This window comes from Lemur catta, chromosome 19 (genome assembly GCF_020740605.2).
Source record: "Lemur catta isolate mLemCat1 chromosome 19, mLemCat1.pri, whole genome shotgun sequence".
Lineage (NCBI taxonomy): Eukaryota > Metazoa > Chordata > Mammalia > Primates > Lemuridae > Lemur > Lemur catta.
The window spans coordinates 24,677,366-24,683,944 of record NC_059146.1 but is presented as its reverse complement, the minus strand read 5'-3'; the positions used below and the strand labels follow the sequence as shown (position 1 = coordinate 24,683,944).

The 6,579-nt window shown below is 57.0% G+C and overlaps 1 long non-coding RNA gene across 1 annotated transcript; it reads left to right on the top strand.

Annotated features, from left to right (window-relative positions):
• Positions 1-1,345: 1,345 nt before the first annotated feature.
• On the top strand, positions 1,346-6,010 carry LOC123623888. The gene is made up of 6 exons (XR_006730037.1): positions 1,346-1,453; positions 2,779-2,803; positions 2,915-2,968; positions 3,157-3,231; positions 3,335-3,433; positions 5,832-6,010. It is a non-coding gene; the product is annotated as an uncharacterized LOC123623888 (long non-coding RNA).
• The last annotated feature ends 569 nt before the right edge of the window (positions 6,011-6,579 follow it).

Here is a 6,579-nt window from a genome sequence, read left to right as displayed (position 1 = left end):
ATGTGCTCCAGACAAGGCATAGTTTTCCATGGATGCGCAAAGATTTCCCTACAATATGTTGGAGCTGATTCTTGGAGGAGGAGCAGGAGTCAGGCAGCAGGAGGGGGCAGGAATAGCATGTGCAAAGGTGCAGAGGCAGGAAAGAGGGTGAGGTCCCTGGTGAAAGGACAGTGGGCAGTGGTTCAATGCTGCTTGGGCATTTAGAGAAGGGACAAGGTGGGAACCATGGGACCAGGTAGGGCCAAGTCCTGCTACAGTTTGGGCTTTTGTTCTGAGGGCCTGGGAGCCACAGGAAGCTGTATTTATGGCCATTCACTCTTAGTCCAGCCCTGCGTTAAGTGTGCTACATAAACTCACTCATTAAATCCTCCCAAGACGACTGGAATCAGGGGTCACACAGCCAGCGACAAGGGTGGAGTGGGACTTGAACTCAGCCTGCCCAGAGCTGTCAGGGTTCTAACCGCTTAAGGACCCAGGGAGGTCGGAGACAGAAGCCCGAGTTTCTCTCGATTGTACCAGACGCTGTTCTAGTTCTTTCTACGTGTATGAACTCATTTACGGCTCACATCATCAGCCCACAAGGGAAGTACTGTTTTCATGTCGCTTCACGCCCTTTAACTCCAGCTGCCAAACCGCTCCCATGAGGGAAGGGCCTTTGTCTACTTCCCGATCGCTGCACCCCTGGAAACTAGGCCTGCAGGCGGTCAGGCAGGGCACATTTGCCTAGTGAGCGGACATTCCCCGCAGGCCATAACGCCCACCATCCAGACGGGGAAACTGAGGCTCGGAGAGAGGCGACCGCACCCTAACCCCTCAACTCGGCTGCCTGGTGCCAGCCCTTTCCAGGAACCCCTCTGCTCGGGGGCGGCAGGAGGGGTTCGCGGAAAGAGAGCCCCACTGTGCGAGGATCAGGTGGCGCCGGGTCAGGTGTCGGGTCTGTAAGGCGGCTGGGGGCCAGGAGCGCCCCCCGGAAACCTCGCCCTCGCGGCCTCGGCCCCAGCGTCCACCCCGAGTCCCGAGGGCCTCGCGCCCTCACTGTCCCCAAGCATCGCGCCTCCCCCACGCGCACCGGCCCCTCCCGGCCCACGCGCTGCCAGTCCCCAGCCCGTCCCCGCGGGGTCGTACCATTCCGGCCCGGGGGACTCTGGGCGGGGACGCGCGGGGGGGCTTCTACCCGGGACTCCCTCTGTCGGGACGCCCCCCAGCCCAGCAGGGGACAGGAAGTAAGCTGGCGAGGGGGCATCGGGATGGCGGATCGCGGGCACCGAGTCCCCCGCCTGGGCGCCGCTCCGCCCCCCCCCACGCGTTGGTTCGCGCCGCGGAGCGCGGGGAACAGGTCGCTCTGCGCAGGCGCCGGCGGGCGCGTCCACACCGCGGGTCGCTCGCTGCCGGGTCCGCTCGGGCGCGGGTCGCGCTCCGCAATCATGGGTCTCCCGGTGCAAGTCGTTTATTGGTAAGCGCGGCGGCCGGAGGATCCGCCGTCCGGTTGGAGCCGGGGTCTGGCAGCGTAGCGGGGAGGACTCGCGGGCACCCCGAGAAAAGGGATCCGAGTGCGGGTGGCGTGGCGCGCGGAGGGCGCGGATCCGCCCGGGCCGGCGTGTGACATGCTGGGCATCTCAGACTGTGGAAGGTGGATCTGGGACGCGTGTGCGTCCCTTGTGAACACCCGACCCCGGGGCTCGGTTGGGGGAAGGGGGTGGGGAGCAGTTCGTGATGGGACTTAAGCTTCCGTCTACCGTTAGGCCCCCCTCCCCCAGTATCCTGAATAGCTAAAGAGTCAGGGAGAGAAGGTTCGAGAATGTCCCTGCCTGTGGTTCGAAAGGAGTTGAATAAATACATTTTGAACCTCCGCCCAGTGGGTTCCCTTGCTTTGCTAACCACTTTCCTTTTCTGGCCTCAGTTTCCCCATCTGTAGTGGGGGAGTAACCTTACTAGTTACTGAGGGTGAAGCGCTTTGTACTCCTCCCCCCCTACTATGCTGGCATGCAGTAAGTGCTTAATAATTACATGTTCAATGAATTTACCCTCCCAGAAATCTCTTCACGGAGAGGAATTTTAGCTCCATCTTACAGATGAGGAAACTGAGGCTGGGAGTGGGTCAGGAGCAGGTCAGTAGCTTGAGGTCCAGACTGCAGGTGACAGGAACATGTGAACCCAAGGCCGTGCCGTGTGTAATGCCCACCCAGGGCTCCGATCTGTCCCGGCATTAGACATGTCTTTGCCTGCTCGACAAAGCAGAGGCGGGAGTGACGTTTTGAGGCCCCACCGGGCCTGTGCACCAGATTCCAGTCCCGAAATAGCCTGCGTGGGGGTTGGGAGCTTGTGTTTCAGCCCCGGGACTGGGAGGGCGTTTAGGATCCAGGGGTAGCAGGGCTTTCCTCGCACCGCGAGGGGGCTCAGGGCACAGGGACAGGGCAGGGTGTCCCGTTCTCCTCCTAATCCAGTCCTCTCCGTTTCCCTGCCTGTTGCCTTCTCTGTGTCCTGGTCTCCTTGTACCTGTCCCCCCTCCACCTTCCCCTTCTCTGTCTCTTGTCTCCGTGCTTGGGTTTCGGTTTTCTTTGTCTGCATACCTCTGGGTGGGTGTCCAACTCTTCCCTGTGTCTCCGCCCCCCATCCCCACTGTTCCACAACACCCTCCGTGTCTCTGGTGTCTGTCTCCTCTCTCGAGGGGATCTGTCGCTGCCTATGTTTTGTCCCCTGTGCCCCTCTTTATCTGTTCCCTGGATCCCCCTGTTTCCTTCTCACCCCGCGGACCCGCTCTCTTGGACCCTCCACCAGTGGAGCTTGAGGCTACAAGTCCAAGGTAAGGGTGGCGACAGGAGATGTCCCTGGAGGTTGGGGAAGGACTGGAGTGCATGCCAGGAGGAGGGCTGGCTGGTGTGACCCGTGTTGTGACCTCCCACCCTGTTTTCAGTATCTTCAGCTCAAGAAGAAGTTAGAAGATGAGTTCCCCGGGTGCCTGGACATCGTGAGTTTCGGGGATGGGGAGGAAGACTCAGCCATGGGCACCTTGTCTGTCCCTCGGGCCTGGATGGCAGTGGGGGGTGGGTTCGGCCAGCCCTGTCCCCTTCTCCCATGTTCTCTGTTCCCTGGGAAGGGGAGAGGGTGTCCCCAAGGGGACATCTCAGCCCTTCCGACACCTCTGTCTTTCCTCAGTGTGGCGAGGGGACTCCTCAGGCCACTGGGTTCTTTGAAGTTACGGTAGCCGGGAAGTTGGTTCACTCCAAGAAGGTATGTCTGTCTGTCCCGCCTCTGTTTTTTGGTTAGTGTGGGGTTGGGCTGAAGTTGGGGTCTTGTTCCCAGCTCACCCCTCCCCACTTCCTCCCCTCCCCAGAGAGGCGATGGCTACGTGGACACAGAGAGCAAGTTTCTGAAGCTGGTGGCCGCCATCAAAGCCGCTTTGGCTCGGGCCTGATGTGCCCTGAAGGCAGAGGTGAGGGGTGGCCGCCGAGGTGGGGATGCTGCCCTTCAGATAGTCCCCTCCCCCATACTGTGACTCCCTGGCCCAGGTGCAGAGTCTGGGAGATGGGGCCACACCAGGTGTGTCCCCAGAGCAAGAGGAATGGAAATTCGACCTGGGGTGGTGCAGGATGACACCCACAATGGTGATGGGGTCAGAGGACTGCCCTAAAACTGCTCTCCTGGTTTGGGAATGAAAGGTGCCAAAGGGACAGAACAGTTCAGAACCTGGAACCGTGGGTCTTTGAGCCATCGCCAGGAAGCAGTTCCCAGCCCGACAGGCCACATAACTGAGTGCCGGCCCGAGTTGCCAGCATGTTTTGAATTCCCGTGTCCAACACCTTTGACCGACTGTGAATTGTTATCAGGCTCTGAACCTGAAAACTGGTTCTAGAAACATTCCAGAGCTGACCCCAGCTCCAGAAACACACCCGCTTTACAACTGACCAGGAGTCTAAGAATGCTCTAGAAACAAATGCTAACTCTAGAACTGATCACCTGCTCCAAAACTACCCTAGAATGGACTCCTAGTTCCCTTATATATAATCTAGAATCAAATATGATACCAGCTCCCAACACAGCATAAACCCGGGCTCCCTTACTGATCCGGTAATTGGGTTCAGAGACCCAATTCTGAGTTCAGAAACTCAGAACTCTGAGGCGAGTTCTAGTTTCTAACCCAGTCCTTGCTGAATAAGCAGCAATTTCCGTGTTGCCCCGGGGCACAGAACTGCCTTCTAGCACCCTCTGAGTCTGATTTTCCAGTTTTGATGCCAGTATGTTCCAGATGAGCTCCAAACCCTGCCTACTCTGGAACTGGGCACCAGTTACTAGCCCTTCTCACAGCTAAGTTCTGGGTCTGCCACTGAAGAACCTAGAACATACTTCTACCCTCCTCTAAACTTCAGTACCAGTACCCACTCCGTGGTGGTCTAGGATGGAGAGTCCCAGCCCAGTACACTGGGGACCCACATACCCGGTCCCAGTGTGCTCCGTGCCAGAAAACTAGGTTCAAATGTTTTAAAGTGAAGTTCCATTTCCTAGAATTCTTTACCAGAGCAGAATGAGGTGACATTCAATGTCAACGGGGACATGCAGATTTGAAGTAGTGCAGTGTGATGATAGAAATAGTGTCTTGCCTCATGTGCAGGTCTGAAATGAAGTGAATTGTCCCCAGATAAAAAAAGGAATTGCATAATTCCAAAGCTGCATAAGCTGCCAAATTGTGGATTGTCGCTGTGAGGAGGGTGGGGGTAGGTGCCACCATAGCAGGATTTGAATCCTGTTTATACACACTGTCTGCCAGTTCCTGTCAATAACTCAGATCTGTTGTCTTAATTCAGCTAGAGATTTACTTGGATTCCAGAAAGGTTAAATCAGTAGATGATTTCATCTAACATAGAAATGGGATTTATTATATAAGAAAAACGAGGGAAGGGAAGAAACCACAGCCAATCTGGCAAGAGTGATCCTAGTTTGCATGTTTTGTGGGTGCAGTTCAGAATGTCCCCAAGACCACCGAGGACCCTGGGAACTTGGCAGAGCTGTGACACTCAGTTTATTACAGTGAAAGGTACAGATTAACATGACCACAAAGGGAAGAGGCACGTGGGCAGGGTCCGGCGTGGTGTGGACAGCGCTGAATTCTCCCAGCCATGGTGTGTGACAACGTGTGTCAAATTTTGCCAATCAGGAAGCGCAGCTGAGCCTTGATGTCCAGGGTTTTTACTGGGGGTGGGTCACATAGACGAGGCTACCCTTAGTCCCCAGCCTCCCCCTGCAGAGGTCAAGCAGATACCGCATGGCCCACACACCTGACACAAATCACGTTGTCAGTGTGGACTGTCTGGCATGCCCCGAGGTCCCTGGTAGACCAAGACCCTCTTACCAGGCAGGACATTGTAGGGGCTTAGAGGAGACCTCCCAGGAGCTGGGCAGGGTGAATCTGGCCTGCCCAGGAGGGAAACCAGTCAGTCGGTGAGGAGCAAAGGGGTCGGTGTGGGACACTCTGTGCCCAGCTGGACCGACGCGGGTATCAAAGAAACCTGGCCACCGATGGGTTGTCTGGAAACCAGGTTTCCCTGTGGGCCGGGCTCATGGTGCTTTCTGTGAGGTCCGCTGCCCGTCAGCCCTGACAACCTGCCTCATTTTCCTCATCAGAATTCCTCACTGCAGACTCCACCGAGGACGAGGTCTCAGTCCAGCTCTATGTTTTCGGTTATAACGTCCTTCCCTTCCGGGGCATCCCATTTCCTTGTGCCTATTTCTCTCTGGGCCTGCATTTCCCTCCATGTCTCTCTCTCTTTGAACTCGGGCCCCCGGCTAGCCTCTGTCCCTGCAGGCTGAGCCCCCTGCACCTTTTCTCTCCGCAGTCCAGAGGCCTTGACCCCGCCCCTCTCGGCAGACGCTTCGTGACAGGAAGGACTGAAATGTCTCGTGGACGCCTGGTCTTTCCTCGATGTTCCTGCGGCCGCCGTGTGGGGGCAGAGATCGACGCCCCTGGTCTTTGCCCGTGTGGGAGTGTGTGTGTGTTTCCCCCAGAATCTCCCTTTCCCCATCACCCTGCCCCTCTCCTGTACCCAATTTCACCACCTCTCCCTGCACCCCCCATATCTCCCTGCTTGCCCCCTCACAGTCTGGGGGAGGTCCTGCCTCCGGCTTCCTGCTCAAAGGGAAGCCGAGAGAGGGATCAGGATGGGTGAGTCTCAATTGCAGTGACATTTGCAACATTTCTCGGTTCAATAAACATTGGACAAGTTTAGCCGAGTGTACCCGTGTCCATGTGTCCTGCTTTGCTCCCAGAGCCGCCTCCTTCCAGGTCCCGGGCCCAAAAATCAGCGACCACGTGTTGTGCTCAGTGTGCCTTTGCTGACGAGTAAGCGCTTTACAGCAATGCTGAGGTTATACAGGGGAGGAAATGGGTGCAACGGTGATTTTAATTCAAACGAGACCCTAGCTGGGCATGTGGCTCGCGCCTGTAGTCCAAGCTGATTGGAGGCTGAGGCAGGAGGATCGCTTGAGCCCAGGAGTTAGAGGCCAAAGTGAGCCATGATCCTATCACTGCACTCCAGCCTGGGCAGTGACAGAACAAGACCCTGACCTCCTCTGGATCCTTTGTTT